We start from the raw sequence: 18235 nt of genomic DNA on the forward strand, positions 1-18235 counted from the left end.
GACCTCCATTTCCAGGAGGTCAGTACAAAACAAGGGTTCTGTTATATCATGCTTTAATTAGTACATTTGTTATATTGGCAGACTATGTGCTCTTTATTACACAACTTCACTTCAACTTGTGTGTGTGGCCCACATGTGCTAGTATTATGATGTGCTTCCAGCAGTGAGATTAGTGCAATGCAGAAGAGGATATGGTTCAGATAAGGCCAAGGCAGCGGGTGAGCTGCAGCTTCAGGCAGCTCTGCTAAGTCAAGAACTCAACCAAGAGAATAGCTTCATGTTGATTTTCATCATCTCAGACAAATTTAGTCTGTGAGTTAAGACAAAGTATGAAAACGATTTGTCTGAGACAGTGACTATATTCATTGTTACATTAACAGTCATAGGTGTCAATAACTTTAAGAACCATTTGATTGCAAATAAAGGCATCGTTGCACAATCAGGTGATTCTGAGGTGATGGATGCTTCCCTTGGGAGACAGACAACTCCAGAGCCAGTGCTCAAGGTCTGTGCCAACACATCAGTGCCAGACAAGTCCACGTGTCCTCATAGATGCTTTGAAATTGAAAATTGGATTTAAGAGAGCTGCAAATGGTTTTGCCTGAGATTAGTACCAGTTTAAACGATTCATTGAAAAATATCACCGGTGATGGACAGTCACTTCCTTTCTAATTTGCCTTTTGATACCTAAATAAACGTCTGCCTCTGTTTAGTCTCTGTGTGTGGTAGGCCTCTGGACTGTATCGGAATAGCTCATTCACATTTGCATGAGACCATAATCTACAAAGCAAATAATCTTATGCACATAAGGGCCTATATATTATATATAGTTTACTACAATTACAACCTTTTATTCACTTTGAAAGAAGGGAGTGCATTTACTCCAATTCAGCATCTGGCACTGGGCTAAACAAAAATTCTAATACAAGCAGGTTAGGCAGTTCAACCAATTTATCTTAGTTAGTGCTGATATGTGAAGCATGAAACAATCTCTTTATGTGCTTCATTTAGTGATGGCAGGAGAGAGCTTTTAAATCTACATGTTCTGTTTCTGTTCCTCGTTTCCTCTATGCAGACATGGATTACAAAAGGAACATACAGCCTGGAGTTTTTCTTTATCTGTCTACACAACCAACGCAATCTAAGGTACAGCTCTTGCCAAGTACTCGATAGAGCAGCAGGCAGGCAGACACCAAGAAAAACATGTCTTAAAGAGATCAGCATGTCATCCCTTACCTTGCATGTGTTGTTTATGAGCCAAATCTGACTAAACGTGACTTTAACATTAGCTTAGGACTGTTATTATTAAGAAATCAGCTGGATAAAGTTGCCTGAGCCTAGCTTTCTACCCACATCACACAGACGCAAAAAATATTAAGAAAAGAAAATGATGCTACACTCCTTAAACCTTTATTATTTCTTCTAGATAGGATACAGTGGAAATTAGATCAAAGATTATATACTTCATGTGCTAATTCAAAAATTATCAAGCATTAAAAGTGAAAAAGTGTGCTTTTCTATTTCAAACTCTTGATCCAAATGTCTTTTTTACTTGAGAAATTTTCAACACAAGTTATTCATTAATTAGTAATAAAGTTACTGACATTCGAATAATATGAAAGACATGTAAGTATAATTGTGCTTGTGACCTTTGAGCACTCCTTCCATCCCCATATGCAATCTGAGATTATATCTGAACTACACTACTACTACTACTACTACTTTTCCCTGCAATTATCCTGCAAGTGTAAAACAATTGGGGGAAAAAAGCAATTTCTTACCATATATCGATTTGTTCAATCCTTTCAATGCTATACAGATATACATGTTCAGGCACTCAACAAACCAAACCAACAAAACAAACAAAAAGGAAAAACAGCAGTGACCTTGAGTACTGGGAGGTGAGGTGGTAGTAGCACTGGGACTCAGCTTTGTCCTGTTCCACTCCAAACATGTAAAAGCGATTAATCCCCTGGCTGCCCTCTCTTCCAGCTGTGGGAAAATTCCTCAGATGTCATTAGGGGAAGCTTCCTCCTTCCGGCCATACGCAGAAAGTGTCAGGCAACTTAACTAACATCCCTCCAATTTTTATCCTCCAAGCTCGAGTTTAAGGAACGTGTTGCTGAACAGTTTATTTTCTTAGTCCAGCTTGAAGAGCCTGAAAAACTGTCAATAGGCATTTTAAAGGTAGATAATTAAACAGACTGCTTTCTTTTCCGATGTTTGTTAAAACTTGTTAAAATATTTCTTCTGTACTGCAAAAATGTATAAATGGTAGTATTATCATGGTTTTGTCAGTAACAGTGTTTGTGCATGTTATCTATTATCAATGGAAATCAGACTTGTGAATGACCTGGTGTGACAAAATATATTGAAAGATTGAGATAAATAAATAACAATTTATATATTAAGACATATATAATTAGTGTGTGTGTGTGTGTTGGTGTGTGTGTGTGTGTGTGTGTGTATGTGTGTGTGTGTGTCCTTCTAACAAAGCCGATAAATTCAAGTCTATAAACTACATATCTGTCATCAATTAAATTAATAAATTGAAATTTGAAAAACAATCAAATGAACATTTATCTATGTACTGTTTGGACTTTTCAAAGTTCAGCCCTCCGAACAGTCATAAACCACGGCCCCGGCTCTAGAGAAAAGTAAGCCGGACATCCTTGAAAGAAAAGGTCAAAGCCCAAAGACCAGAAGAAATTATTGGACTGGCTAACCAATCCTCACGTTGTCTGCTCATCTGCTAACTTGCTAGCCAGGAAATACATTAGCTGAAGCCCAGAAGAGGGGAGAAAGTCTACAAGCCCGGTAGAGGCATAAAGACTATTAAAGCCCAGGTGGCATTTAAAGCTTGTATTTTACGGTCAACAAAAAGAAAGTTAGCAACATGGCGGAACAAAAGGAGGAGCTTGAGAGACTTAAGCAGAGGCGTTCAGCAGCCCAGACAGCTTTCACCAGAAGAGCCAACTATCTCACCTCCAGAGCTACTGCACTGGGAGAAAGTGAAATGGTAGGTGAGTGGAGGACCTTTAAATCGGATCACTTAAGAGTCAGAGATGCAGGGTTTGAATATGTTACAGCCCTGAGAGAAGCTGAAGATGAACGCGCCGAAGAGATTGCAGAGCAAATCGACAAGAAAACGGCAGAGTGCGACAATAAATTTGATGAAACTGAACAAGTCGTCCTAAAGAGCTTCTGGACCAGGTTCGCTGAGGAGGCGATCACCACTCTCGCCAATGAGGCTGAATCAGCCATGGATAAGGCTGAAGAAACTGATTACCATCAGCTGTCCAGGAAGCAATGCGACCTGATGAATAAAAGCCTGGAACGGGAGGTTTACGAGCTTGAAAAAGAGGTAAATGATTGGATGAACTTGATTCCTAGATCCATGTTGACAGAGTCAAAGGACTGTGTTAGGAAGCTGAAGAAACGGCGTGAGAAATTATGGGATGAGTGGGCGTGGCAAGGAAATAGTCAAGGGTTCTGTCTGGTGTCGAAGAGGAAGAGCCAAATGAAGCGACAGAGGAAAACCAAAGTGGACAACGGAGCAAGCCTGGTGAGGAAGCAGCATCTCTTGGTGCTCAACCTAAGTCTGAGCCATTCTACCCTGATAACACTCAACCCTCAGTCGGAGCCATCCAGCCTAGCTTGCCCAGCGTCCCCCCAAATCTCAGCTATGGTGCATTTCCAGATGCCGCGAACACACCACTCGGAACGTTCAACGCACTGCAAGGTGGTTCTGGCAGGAACTCTGGGACTCACGATGATAGACCCTTAATTAGTCTTGAGCGGGCACGCCTGCCTACATTTTCTGGTGACATGAGGGATTACTACAGATGGAAAGCTGAATGGGAAGACTTGCAGCGGTTGGGAAACCCGCATGGATTGGAGAATGTGAGAAGATTCCACCTTCTAAGCAGCTTAGATGACAAAGTCAAAAGGGACCTTGTGTTGGCAAGCTGTACATCCGCCGACGATGTATTCAGGCTCTTGGACAATAAATACGGAAACAAGCCAAAAATAGTAATGCTCATCTCACAAGAAGTACAAGAACTTTCCCCCATAAAGGGAAACCAACCCAGGAAAACAATTGAACTCATTCAGGCAGTGGAAAGAGCACTTCATGATCTCCAAGTCCTGGGGGAGGAAGATGCTGTAAAAAATCGAGTAGTAGCACAGTCAATTGAGAGTAAGTTGCCTAATTCCCTGAAAGAAAAGTGGCTAACGCACAAGAATGATCCTACAAGTGGCTTTTCATCGCGCAACCACTTTGATTGTTTACTGCAGTTCTTAAAAAGGCAGGAAGACATTCTCGAGGAGTTGGATCAGCTGCAAATGCAGCCCAGCCCTGTGGAGAAACCTGAGAGGTTGAGGGAGAGGAAAGCATTCACCAGGGCTACGTCGGGAAACTCTCAATTAAATCCATGCATTGTGTGTGGAGACAATATGCATGCTGGAAAACTGTTTGCCTGCAAAGCCTTCAAGAGGCTCAATCTGTCTAGTAAAAAGGCTCAGTTGAAGAAAGCAGGAGCATGCTTCAAGTGCTTGCGCCACCATGGCGAAGATGGCAGTTGCACCCTGAAGTATCTGTGCTCAAAGGATGACTGTCGAAGAGGAGGGTCCTCCGATCACAACTATTTGCTCTGTTCAAAGCCACCGATCAAGAAAGGGAATAAAACGAGTGGAGAGCAGAGTGATCCAAAAGTGGAAAGAAGAGGACTTGGACTGACTGAAAAACAAGAGGAGCTTCTTGCCAAACTCTCCCCAGAGCTGAAAGCAGAGTTCAAGTAAGCTTTCTCAAATAAAGTCTCAACAACAGTGTGTGCTAGCACCAGTGATGAGCCAAAAGAGTACCCAGTCATAATGATGCTACTGGAAGTGACGACAAACTCAGGCCAGCTAGTCGGCACTCTGATCGACCTTGCGTCGGATACGAATTACATCTCAAACGAAGCCGCTAAGCGTCTCGAATTGAATGGTGAAAACATCAAGATGATTGTCCAAGGAGTTGGAGGAATGGAAAAGACAGTGGCTACTCGAAGGTATACCTTGAGGTTGAGAGTAAAGACTCCCAAGGGTACAGTAACAGAACACAAACTCCTCTGTTATGGTTTGGAGGACATTGCTAAGGTAAACCAAGCGGTCACACCCCAGCAACTAAAAAGGTTATTCCCTGATGTTGAAACCAAGGATTTGGTGCGACCTGAGAAGATTGATCTGCTAATTAGTCACAGGGAAGGTCGCCTGGTTCCACAGCCAACCAAAGTGGTAGGAGACCTTGTCCTCTGGGATGGTCCCTTGGGTAGGACTGTCGGTGGGACTCATCCGGACCTTTTCGAGGAAGTAGACCTTGCAGTACATAGGTCTGAAACTCATTTTGCGAGATCGATGAGAACAGCTTCAAGGGCATACAGAGAGATCCTTGTTGACCCAGCAGGACCTGGTAAAGCCCAAGTTAAGAATGGAGAACCAATCACTCGAAGTACAGCGACTACTAACAAAGAAATCTTCGAGTGGTTCAAATGGGACAGTGTTGGCGCGGCTTGCGATCCTCAATGTGGTGGCTGCAAATGCGGTAGGTGTCCGCCTGGTGGCAAGGAAATGACCCTAGGAGAGGAAAGGGACCTAGAGAAAATCAAAGAATGCCTCACCTATGTGCAAGCAGACAAGCATTGTGGAGCCCCTCACTGGGATGCAGCTTACCCGTGGAAAGGAGACCCTGAGACGCTTCCTGACAATCGCTGTGCAGTGGAGGCAACCTTCCGAACACAGAGAAACGTCTGGAGAGGGAGCCGGAATGGAAAGCTGTGTACAGAGAACAAATTCACGAAATGATTTCAAGAGGAGCTGCCACCAAGCTCACAAAGAACGAAATTGACAATTGGAAGGGCCCGAGCTGGTACATTAGTCACTTGGTCGCTCCTAATCCTCATTCAACCACTACCCCTGTAAGGATTGTTTGGAACAGTAGCCAAGAGTTCTTGGGAGTTAGTTTGAACGATTTCCTGCACAAGGGTCCAGTAGTCCTCAATCAAGTCAGAGGCGTCCTTCTAAGATTCAGGAGTGGGTTGTATGCCGCTTTAGGTGATGTGAAAAAAATGTACAAGTCTGTTTGGCTTAAAGACAACGAAGTTCAGCTTCATCGCTTCCTCTGGAGAGACAACCCAGAGGATGATATCGAAGTCTTCGCTGTTGTCAGAGTCAATATCGGTGATAAGCTTGCAGGCTGCATAGCGCAGGTTGCTATGAGGGAAACTGCAAACCTACCCCAGTTCACTGCCATGGTTGACGAACGCCGGGTTCTGGTAGAAGACAGCTATGTAGACGACATCTTGACGTCACATAATGACGTCAAGACGCTGGAAAAGATCACCAAAGGAGTAGAAGAGATCTTAAAAGCGGGGGGGTTCTCCCTCAAACCGTGGATCTTCTCTGGCCAAAGTGGGAGGTCAGGAGCCACTCCCAACCCCGATAACCGTGAAACGGTCATGTGTGCGCCTAAAACTCTGGTACTGCCTAACCAAATGCTGGACGAAGAGAGCAAGGCATTGGGAGTCGGCTACGAACCAGAAGTCGACAAACTTTGCATAATGATGTCCATCAACTTCTCAAAGAAACGAGGCAAAATGAGGACAGGTCTCGACTTGTCTGAAGATGAAGTCAGAAGTAACACTCCAAATCCCTTAACGCATCGAGTGTTGCTAAGTCAGTGAAGAGTCGGAGTGGCAAAGAGGTCCTGAGTTCCTCAGATGGCCAGAAGCTGAGTGGCCGGTGAAGACAGCTGGCGAGGTAGTGACCACTGTTACTGATGACGTTAAGAAGCTCAAAAGAAAGGCTTTCTCAGCTGCAGTCACTCGGGCTCAGTCGGGAAAAGTGTCTGACCCCAGCAAAACTGACGTCAGCGCAGACTTGAGAGACTCTGATGAAGACGGTCATCCCACGATGCAACTGCCACCAAAAGGTCAGGGTCCAACTTCAGTAGCAGGGAGGCCAAAGAGAAGATCCTGGGGGAGTCATCTTGTGCGCCTTGTTGAGCCCGAGCGGTTCAGTACTTTGTCAAAGCTGTGTGGGACTGTTGCCTGGACTCGACGAGCTGCAGAATCCTGGCTGAATAAAGAGCGACAAGCCTCAGATCCTGCATAGTGGGAGGCAAAGGATTCCAGCCTGTCTGCGGAGGAAAGAGCTATTGCCTTCCAAGACCTCGTCCTTGCAGCCCAGGACGGTGTGGAATTTCACGACACAACCCTAAACCGCCTGGTTGTGTTCAAAGACGACAATACAGGACTATTGCTGTGTGGCGGTAGAGTTCAGTCTTGGAACGAAGATGGAACAGCTGTACCATTAATACCTTTCCAGTCATGGCTAAGTACTTTGCTGGCAAGAGAAGCTCATGAGTCCAATCATGAAGGCGTTGCTGCCACGCTGTTGCGTACGAGAAGAAAGGCCTGGATAGTGCAAGGTCGGAGATCAGTCAAGAAGGTGATTAATGAGTGCCTCACTTGCAAGAAGCAGAGAGCCAGATTATGCCGGCAAGTGATGAGTGACCTCCCGAAGGAATGTACCAGCAGAGCCAATCCATTCGAATACACTACATTAGACCTTTTTGGCCCCTTCGAGGTGAGAGACGCTGTAAAGAAGAGGGCTAAGAAAAAGGTCTGGGGAGTAGTGTACTGCTGCATGGCTTCCAGAGCCGTTCATGCTGACCTCGTTGATGACCAGTCATCTGAAAGATTTCTTCAGGCTTACTCCCGATTCACTGCTCTGAGGGGACATCCGAAGAAACTATGGTCGGACAGAGGCTCAAACTTCGTGGGCGCTAGGCCTGCACTCAGAGAACTACACAGACACCTTGCCTGTTTGCAGAAGGCATCTGTTGAGAACATAGCTGCCAGGAATGGCACAGAGTGGCAGTGGGACTTCCATCCTGCGGACGCGCCTCATAGGAATGGAGCAGCCGAGGCGGCAGTGAAGCTCATCAAAAGAGCTCTTAATAGCCTGTGTGGAACGACTGGCTTCTACACCTGGGGGGAGTTCCAGACCCTTCTTTACTCGGCTGCAAATTTGACTAACGATCGTCCCATTGACGCCAAGGCACAAGAGCAGGAAGACGCTGTGGAGTACTTGACTCCTAACTCCCTCATCCTGGGGCGCACCGGACAGGGAGGAGACATGTACGGCATTGAGGTGGAAACTCACCCTTGGCGGAGACTGAGGGCTGTCCAAGCTGGAGTGGACAAATTTTGGTCAAAATGGAGTGAGCTTGCAGGCCCAAATTTGTTTATCTGGCATAAGTGGCACAAAGCAGAGAGAAGCGTCGAAGTTGGTGATGTGGTCTGGTTAGCAGACCAAAATGCTATGAGAGGACAGTTTCGGCTCGGCCGAGTCATCACTACATATCCTGATAAGAAAGGGATTGTCCGGGACGTTGACTTGAAGATCTGTATGGGACTTCCTGGCCCCCTTGTGTCCAGGGTCCAGAGGAAAAACTCTGACTTACCCACAACCATCGTCCTTCGCAGGGATGTGCGAAGGCTGGTGGTCTTGATTCCAGTTGAGGACCAACAAAAGTGAGACAAGCCCTCACTGAGGGTTACCCGAGAGACTGGATTACTTAGTTAGTAGGTAACCCTGGGAGGCAACTGAGTGATTAGAGGGCAAACCTACGCTCAGTAGGAGGAAAGGTGGTGGTACCTACCTCCTTAGTTAGCCTTTGTGTTTATGTTGTTCTAAATGATGGAAACCTTGTGGATCTACGAGGAGCATCTAACCTTGAAGGACACTTTCTTGGGAAAGGCATCTTTTGTTTCTATCCAACACAGACACATAGTGTCAAGACTTATGTTATTTATAAAGGAAAAAAAAAAAAAAAAAAACTTTATTGTGAAAGGTCTCCGTGATTTCCGGTTTATTACGGATTACGGCCGTTGTATCCAGGTTTGGACAGAGGCACACGGACCATTGGTAAGCAGCTGAGAATTAGCCTGCTAATAATGTGTAGCTTGTCAATGTGTTTAATATTACCAACTGTTAAGCATCTTTGATTTAATTACAGTGTTAAACAGAATTTGTGGTTAGGCTAAATAGCATCCTTTCACTAGCACCGTTAGTGTGCTGGGCTAACTTCGTTAGCATTCTGGGTTAGCACTTAGCTAGCTCCCTCTAGCATTTAGTTATTTATGTTAACAGCTAATATTAGCCAAAATATTAGTGTTTGGTCATTTAGATCTGTTGTGTTTGATGGAATTTATTACCTTTATTTATGAAGCTTATTTTGACTGTGTATTTAAAGGAGTAAATGGTTTGGTATTAAAGAAATTACAGTAGTTAATAAGCTACTATTTCAGTAATAATATTATATGTAACCTTTTGTATTTGGGTTTGTTTATTTCAGGTTTATGACCTGTGGTCACCTGTGGTTATTCGTTAAAAATAAATGAATGAAACCAAGAAGAATCACGAGTTGTAACTTCAGTGTGCTTCATGTCAAGCCTTTTCGGAGGGCTGAACTTTGAAAAGTCCGAACATGTACAATAAATGAACAAGACAGCCAGGGCAGGTGAATTTAGTTTAATTATTTCATTTTACTATCAATATTTAATTATATTTATAGTACACAAAGCTGACAGCCAAGTGCAGAGAAATTAAGCTTTTGTGAAAGTTCAGTCAGGAAGACGGGTTAGGGTTAGGGATTTTGCATGCTCATGTCTGAAGTATTATTTTCCATCCCTCAGTCATTCTTATACCTCTCACAGCTCATAATTTCCCTTCTGTCATTTCTGGGACATCAATTAAGACGTCGTCACAGATTCAGCAGTGCATCACCTCATCAACCTCATCAGCCTGATCAGTCTCAGCAGAAGTCAGCAGCCACCACCACAAGTGTCTGGACTGAAGGGGGGATCTATCTTGCTGCTGCTCAGGACTAAAGTCATTTGATACAGAATATCCTGGCAGAGTCCAAGCTCCAGTCATCAATATCATCTATATATTTAACAAGTATTTTTGCTTCATTTTCTGGTCTCTGCTGATTGAAATAGGACAGTAGTCACCCACCCTTTGCCACAGAGGCTTCACTGGAACATCTACACAACGCTTCCTGAAGATGCTGGGAGCGCAAAACTAAAGAAAGCGCTCAGTGAGTTGGGTGAGGAAGCAGAGCAAACCAGCTTCTGGCATTGGCCAAAGTTTCCGAGAGACAGTACCAGGATTAATGGAGCAGAACATCAAAGAAGGGTCCTGGCTGATGACCCTGCAGACAGCCTGATGGTGCCAGTGGAGCTGCAACAGGCAGCAGTGACCCGCAGGTAACCTTACCTGTGCTTCCATCTTAGTCAGCTCCAACATATGACTTTAAAGAGGCCGTGGGTATAAAGTTTCTCATATTATGTGACTTTAATGCTGTAAGAGCATTCATTGCACCAATGAATGTGTGCTCTCCTCTTTATCATCTTTAGAAGTGTGGATCATCTTGTTTGGATCATGACTTTCATATGCCCACATCCCTTGTCTGATATGAAAAAATGTCAATGAACATGACATCTTTAATGTACTTTACTACAATGACAAAAGCATCTTCAGTGTACTTTTCTAGCTTGTGATGGGACACGGTAATAATTGACTACAGACAAAAATCCATAAACCACTGTTGTGACCTTGTTTTAGCACTAAGCTACATTATCAAATGTGAGGATTCATCAATGCAATAATGAACTCTGATTCATCACCTTCACAGACAAATACTGATTGGCTTCTGTGTTGTATTGACCTTCAGCCTGTATACTCGCATTGACACTGTTTAGCACAATACAATTTATGATCTATTAAACTTTAAACTGTAAAATATGAACTGAATGAAAGAATAACTGTTCCACATACATTTAAAAGATGAGAGGGGTCAGAGTGACAGTGAAAGTTTGACAGGTAATAAATTAAAGAACTGGAGATAAAAACTAAGGATTATAGTATTGCAATAGTGGATCTCATAGTACAGTCTGGAGCTTCAGCACAACCCCAGCATCCAGAGAATAGGTCTAATAAGCAAAACAAAACACAACAAAAAAATCCTCAGTTTGAATGATCCAGCAATTAGTTCCACCCCATATATGGTAATTTCAGACCTCCTTTTTTGCACCTAGCTGCACTGCTGCTATAGGACCACACAACCAGCTTTTCTTAAAATTAGGAAGAACAAACACACCATAATTGCAAAGATTACATAACATACAGCACATGGGCGCAAGCAGCTTTTTCTGCTGATCTTGCTGTTGAGCACATACTAATGTGCTTAATGCTGCCAATGCTCATGGCAGCAGTATTGAATTCCTCTTATGTTAGAGTCACACTTAAATTTACTCCCCATTTATTTCAATGATGAAACTGACAAGGTATATTTGCTTTCTGTTTTAAACAGATCCCACCTCATTTGTCTCGCACAAGGTTACATCTGAGTGAACTTTGACCCGTGAAATAGTGCGACTTGCCATTTCCCACTCAATTTAAGAGGATTGACTTTGAGTTTAGGAGGAAATGATGATCTAGTGTGTATTTACCCATTTTTTATACTGTAACTGTAGGGTGGGAGAACACAAGCAGCAGAATCAGATGGAGGCTCCATGGCTGGCAGTGAGTGCAAAGACACTGATAGAGAAAGAGGCAATAAAGTGTAAGACAAAAGGGATGTGTTATTTTCATCTTGGGGAATGCTAATGTTAGCTGGCTAGTTATGCTAGCTCTGACAGCATGCTTCTAACCCTGTCCACCCTGTTAAAAAATATGCAGGTTATGTCATAACTTGTTGAAGAAAATTCCTGTACAAGAAAACAACTATAATCAAACTTTGTAGTTAACTGTTAATAAGAAATTACATGATTATGATGATGATGAACTCACATTTTACAGGAACAAAAGGAAAGAGACATAAAGGCAAATTTCAGCTTCATGCCAATTCTCTTACTTTGAAACTGCAGCAAAGCAGAAAAGGAAGAGCACAGTTACAAATAGTGGCAGCAAACACAAACAAAACATATTTTCTATCAGGTAGCCCTTTAATGACTTGAATAAAGTTGATTCCTTTTCTTTCCACTGTGCATCGCAATCATACCACAAGTTACAATGAGCAGTACGTGATTAAGAAACAATGATAAAGCAATTTCATTCCATTAAAATTAATCAAGATTTAATGCCAAATAAGGCCATCATTCCTGCCTTGTTTTCACAGTCTCATGTCTCTGCTGCATGACTCAGAAATGTCTAGCCATAAAATATGCTACAGTATAAGTTTTCTACAAAGACACCTCTTTTGCTACTTTCCATGACGTTCCATACAGCTGAGGCAATTTTTATAAAGTGGTCTTAGATCCTGAAATGAGTTAATAATGAGTTAATCACACAGTCAATATTGAAATTGCGTGAATGTTGAAAAAGCTGCCATACGAGTTAACAGACAGAGGACTATTAGGCCCTATCTGATTACAGCACATCGCCAAGGCAACCAAGTGGCCTGTTCCCACCAAGACCTTCTGCATGCTAAAGAGCACAAACACAAGGAACTTGACTTGGCCAACCTTAAGAGGTTTCAGATGGCTATAATTTTCTTTCAAATGAGAGAAAAGTAGCAAAATATGGTCAAACATGAGCCAGAATACACAAGACATAAAACTAAACTGTGATGTGACAGCAAATTCTGTGCTCAGAGTTTTTTTTCATTGATACACAGAGATCTTGAGGTTACCCCTGGAGGCAGTTCCCCTGAAGAAAAGTATTGCTCCAAATAAAAATGCAAAATCTGCTGGTAGAAATGATCATTACAGGTTTTCATGATTCATGATGACACATTTTCATGATTTTTTGATTATCTTGTATGTCCTAAATGATGATAATTGCATGCCCTTTTCCACATGCTAGAAATGTAATCTGTCAAGAAAAAGAATCATTTACCACAGAAAACTAAAATGTGTTATTATAGCATTCAAGTCACATAAAAAAATCGTATAGCAATCTTTTGATATCACTACTGCCTTAATAAGGTACTGTTATAAATTAAGTTTACACATTACTGTGTCAAACATACTATAGAATGTTCAAATGTAGGCAGTAATAGCCACAACCAATGAAGACTATTCTGCTACTGGCAAGGCCAGGCTGTGGCACAGGATAATAAAATTAACATTCGTACATAAATTCATTATGCATTTCTAAATGTTTAATACAATAACTTATACTGATTAAACTGTTTCATAAGCTGCATTTAGAAAACACACTGAAAAGATTCCTTATTAAATACATTAAAAATGAAAACAACCATTACCTGAGGCTCTAAAATCATAACAAAAGTTTATTTATTAGTTTGTCCTCAAATAGGCTGCAAAACAAACAGAATCTAATTATAAATTCTATTATTTTAGTGTGACCGCATCTACAACATCTGTGTTGAGTCCTGCAGGATTCATGGTAACACATTCCCTTTGCAGCCAGCTACACTTGAAAAAATGCAATAACCGTGAAATTAAACTATTCTTTATTTACTAGAAACCCCCTGGGAGCCTGCCTGGGACTTGCACTTGACAATCTGCAATATGAGAATCTTGGTGGGCTGGCAGTCAGCTTCCTAGACAACATCAGTAGGGGACTCTACAGGGCAGATCTAGTTTCCTAAGCTATGTATGACAGTGCAGAGTTTAAATTGTTTAAAATTAGTTTAAGCACTTTTGCATTTCTGTGTAACTATGGCCAACTTAAACTTTTGGTGCAAACTATCCCTCTCTGTATGTATTTGTGGGTAACTATTTATGCGCTGTGTGTGTTCGCATGATATGTCATCCTGACGTCTACAACCCCAGGTTACCTGTGAGAGGAGAGAGCACAGACAATGCTAAAAATGACAATGCCCTCTAGTGGTCATAGTACTTACAACTGCAGCAAAGGACGACATCAGGTGGTATAATTATAAAGCATAATAACTTAACACTGTGACATATTGAGGAGGTAATGCTGGCTAGTACCTACTAGGGGTCTCAGGTCAAACTGTCAAACTAAGCAGTGCTGATTAAATATGGATTCTGTTACCGCATTGTCTATTTCTCACCTCACCTTTCAGAAACATATTTTAGTGTGCTGTTCAGCTCTAATTTAAGAAAGTTTGTGACATGGCCACCATCTTGGAAGTGGACATGTACTAACATGCACACGCAGCCGGTGCAGGTACCAAAACAAAAAACAGAGACGCTCAGATAACAACACACACAGAGGTAATGAGGCTTTGCTCTCTACCACCATTACTCCACTATGTCTTTACAAAATTGCTGACATCAAATGAGGCTCGTTGTCATTTACTGCACTGTTAACCACATAGTTGTTATTGTAACCATGACAACGAGGGTCACCCAACCTTAATGAAGTACTTATTCTAACCCAAACCAAGTTTTTTGGTTGCCTAACCATAATGCAACATGAAACATAGCGTTATTGCATTTCAAAAAAGTAATTTATTTCAACAGTGATATGTAATGGTTTGGGAAGGCACAGAAAAATAATATCAAAGGTCAGATTAGAAAATGCTTCTGTGTGTTGTTCTGGAGTGCATGGAACTACAATTTATTGTGTTGTATAATTCTGAGAACCTAAACTACCTTCATGTCACTGGTGATCAAATGGTTTTTACAATACTTAATATCCTGCGTATAAATATTACACAATCTACAGTACTTGAAACATCATTATTAAATGACCAAAGTGATGCTGTGTTATATAACACAGTGTCTTTGCCAAGCACAGCATTCTTTCAGATTGCTTGAGCTGTTTCAAATGTTTGCTCTTATTTTAAGAAATAAATCTCAGAAATTTCTGGAGGGAAAAGCTGCAGGTGATTTTCTTTCAAATAGTTATTTGGGGCTCCTTTATTCATAGTAAAAGCAAATAACACATTTTGAGTGTTCAGTGGCAAACTCAAAACTTTTCATTGCAGAAGGAGTTGGGGATTTGATGGTGAGACAAAGAATTATACAAATGTTAAAAACTGTATCAGTTAAGTATGCTTATGGGAAGCTATTAAACTTCATACCCATAGAGGTTTTCATTGTTATGAGTCCTGATGAAATATTGAACTGGTTTTCAGGTTGATAAGTTGAAACTGATTATTTGATCCTCATGGAGCCCAAATCCCTTGACTTGAGTCCTTGCTGGTAATTTTAAGGATTAGATGAAAGCAGTAATCCTCCATCATACTAATTAGTTTTACAAGCAAAAAAAAAAAAAAAGTTCTTCTCCATATGATGCTTGTTAACTCAGATATACAGAGCCAAGTTTAAACATCTGGATAATATCAAATACGATCATTCCAAAACATTTTCCGCTCAGCTTTTGATGAGTGGCTCTGTTCCCCATGCATGAAATCAAATCAGTGATTAGTGTGACACCGAAGACAAAGTGTGTGCTTTTAGCTATTGCACCTGGCTATAAATCAACGTTGATTATTTTTCAAATGTTAAAATGAAACAAAAAGATGTTTTGCTACTATTATAAATGAAACATTGCTAACACTGAAAAAACACAGTGATAGCTGGAATGTTTTCTTCAGAAATAGAGTTGATTGTAGTCTTAGTAGCAGGCTGTCTTAGTACTTCATGTTCTTATTCTTACTCTAATCTTACTATATAAGACTTGGCTTTACTCCATCATACCTTTATATATAGGTTTTGTGCTGCACTTAGTTTTTTTTTTTTTTTTTTTTAAATCACTGCACAGTATTTGCAGACTCCAAACACAATTCAAGCAGCACTTAGAGCAAACCAGGTGCTGGCCAGCCATCTCGATCATTACTGCCATTATTCCTATCACAGTCTGCTGCTCAGTTACTGCACTGGGCAGCATTTCAATCAGGATTCCACTACTATGTTCGGTAGCTATATAGGCTCGTTTGCCTTATGGAAGGTGTGTAACCAGACAGTGGAACAAAGAGAGTGGCATTTTCAAAGACACGAGTCATGTAAGAATGAGTGTGACCTGACTGTAAAAGCGGGACCATGCATCATTGTGTGTGTCAGAATGGAGGTCGACATCTGAGGTGTATACCCCTGACTGATGATGGGATCTGAATGGCAGCGAGATGGAGGTGGATGAAAGGAAGACAGACATGTCTAAAGGATGGAATGAAGGCTGTGAATGGGAGGTAATCACAGTGTCAGATGAGAAGACTCATTAACGGAGAATGAAAAGGAGAAGTTTTGTCACTGTGTAGCTTGTCATCTGAGCTAAAACAGGGGCCTTCTGTCAGTGTATTAAATTGTGTGTTAGAAGAGCTGGAGGTAGACTTGGTTTGCAGCAGATTTGGTTAGCAGCAGGAGAAGACAGACATTCATATACACGCATTTTAAAAACAGCACCTACAATAGACAAACATGTTACAGTGCTCGAGGCTCCAAAAATGAGGCCTTAAAAAGAGAAAAATAACAAACATAAACATAAAAAACAACAACAATAAAATACATAACGACCAGAATAAGTAAGGTAAAATACAAAGTAAAATTAAATAAATAAACATTGCTTCTATAAAAATCTGTGCAATGATGCTACGCCTTGTTCATCTGAGTGATGGCTGTTGGAACAAAGCTATTTTTATACCGCTTTGTTCTACACCTTGGGATTTTAAATATACCTCCAGAGGGAGGAAGCTGGAAATCACTATGCAAATTGTGGGAGTTGTCATTTAAAATCGAGCTGGTTATGCACTGTCTGGTGTACAGGGACTCTGGGTTAAGGTGTGACTCACAGATCTAGACTATTTAACAAATTGATTTAGATTTCTGTTCTTTGAAGATAAGTTTCTAAACCACACCAAAGAAACAGATGATATTGAGTCAATAAAAGCATAGAATAAGGTTATCACAGTTTAAAAAAACATTGGAAATAGGACAGTTTCCTCAAACAACACAAATGCTGGCATCCCTTTTGTACATGGTTTCAAAATTCAATTTTGAGTCAGTAATTTTCACAAGATTTTAGAATTACACACATGCCACTGTCTGACCCTTAATGGATGTGATTTCATCTGTGTGGGCATGTCACCTAATACAATCAATTATCATGTCTTTGGTTTTAGAATAATTTAAAGAGGACCTGTTGTGCTTTTCCTGATTTTCAGTCATATATACTGTATAATGTTACAATGTTGGAGGTTCACGTTAAAAGTGGCTAAAGTCCCAAAATAAGAACATAAAGCTGGGAATTATCAAAAAAGGTCCCTAATTATAAATTCAATCTTTAATTGAAGATAAGTCATTGGTGACCAGGCCATGAATGGTCTGATTGTCCTGCAGCTGACTAACAATAACAGATTCATAGGGGCAAAAGCACATATACTGGGGAGCCAGTGGAGGAGCAAAGGTTTTCATAATTGATGTGAGAGCAGCCAGTTTAAAATCACAAGAGTTTTGGGTCAACTGGATGCAGTGGAATACAGGACTCAGTTCCCTTGCACAGAATTTAGGTATGTGACCATAGATGCTGTCAGTTCCATGACTCTTTTTTACTCTTACAGAAAGGAAAGCCTTTTTAACATCCTTTCCTGGTCTACGTCAAAATGCTGATTGTTCTTGAATTTCCTTACTAAATTCAAAAGTATCAAAAACAAATGTAAAAATTATTAATTTGCAAACTATGGGCCTGATTTACTAAGATCCCAAATAGTGGGTACTAAATTGCGTGCACAGTGCAATAGATTGCGCGTTTCGTTTGCGTGCGTTTTGCGGGTGATCTACTAAGAATAACTGAAACTGAACGGAAATGAAAACGGGTGCAACAGGGTGGAGACAGCAGTATTTAAATGAGGGTTTTGCGTGTCTTGATGGAGAGTTTGGACGAGCAGAAAGCCTGCAAGTGCAAAATGAAATGTGATCAGGTTCTAGTGGAAGAGGTTAACAAATATATTGAGTTATAACAAAAACAAATATTACCAGAAAAAACTACATATGGGAGAGTATTTGTGACGAAGTCAATGCTGTTAGTAAAACCAAAAATATTCCACTCCAAAATATTAACACGGGTGGAAAAACTCCGTCCTGTGCGTATTCTGTCATTGTGCCTCCGTCTCCTCCTCTCTACAGTAACAGCAGTCATCTGTTAATACCTGCCCTTCAAAGGTATTATTTATAGACGCAGTTAGCGTCAGAAAAAATACCTTCAGGTTTGGTAAGTCACAATGCGCGTGCTAAATAACATATTTGCATTTTCT

The sequence above is a fragment of the Scomber scombrus genome, chromosome 2, assembly GCF_963691925.1.
Source record: "Scomber scombrus chromosome 2, fScoSco1.1, whole genome shotgun sequence".
In the NCBI taxonomy this organism is placed as follows: domain Eukaryota; kingdom Metazoa; phylum Chordata; class Actinopteri; order Scombriformes; family Scombridae; genus Scomber; species Scomber scombrus.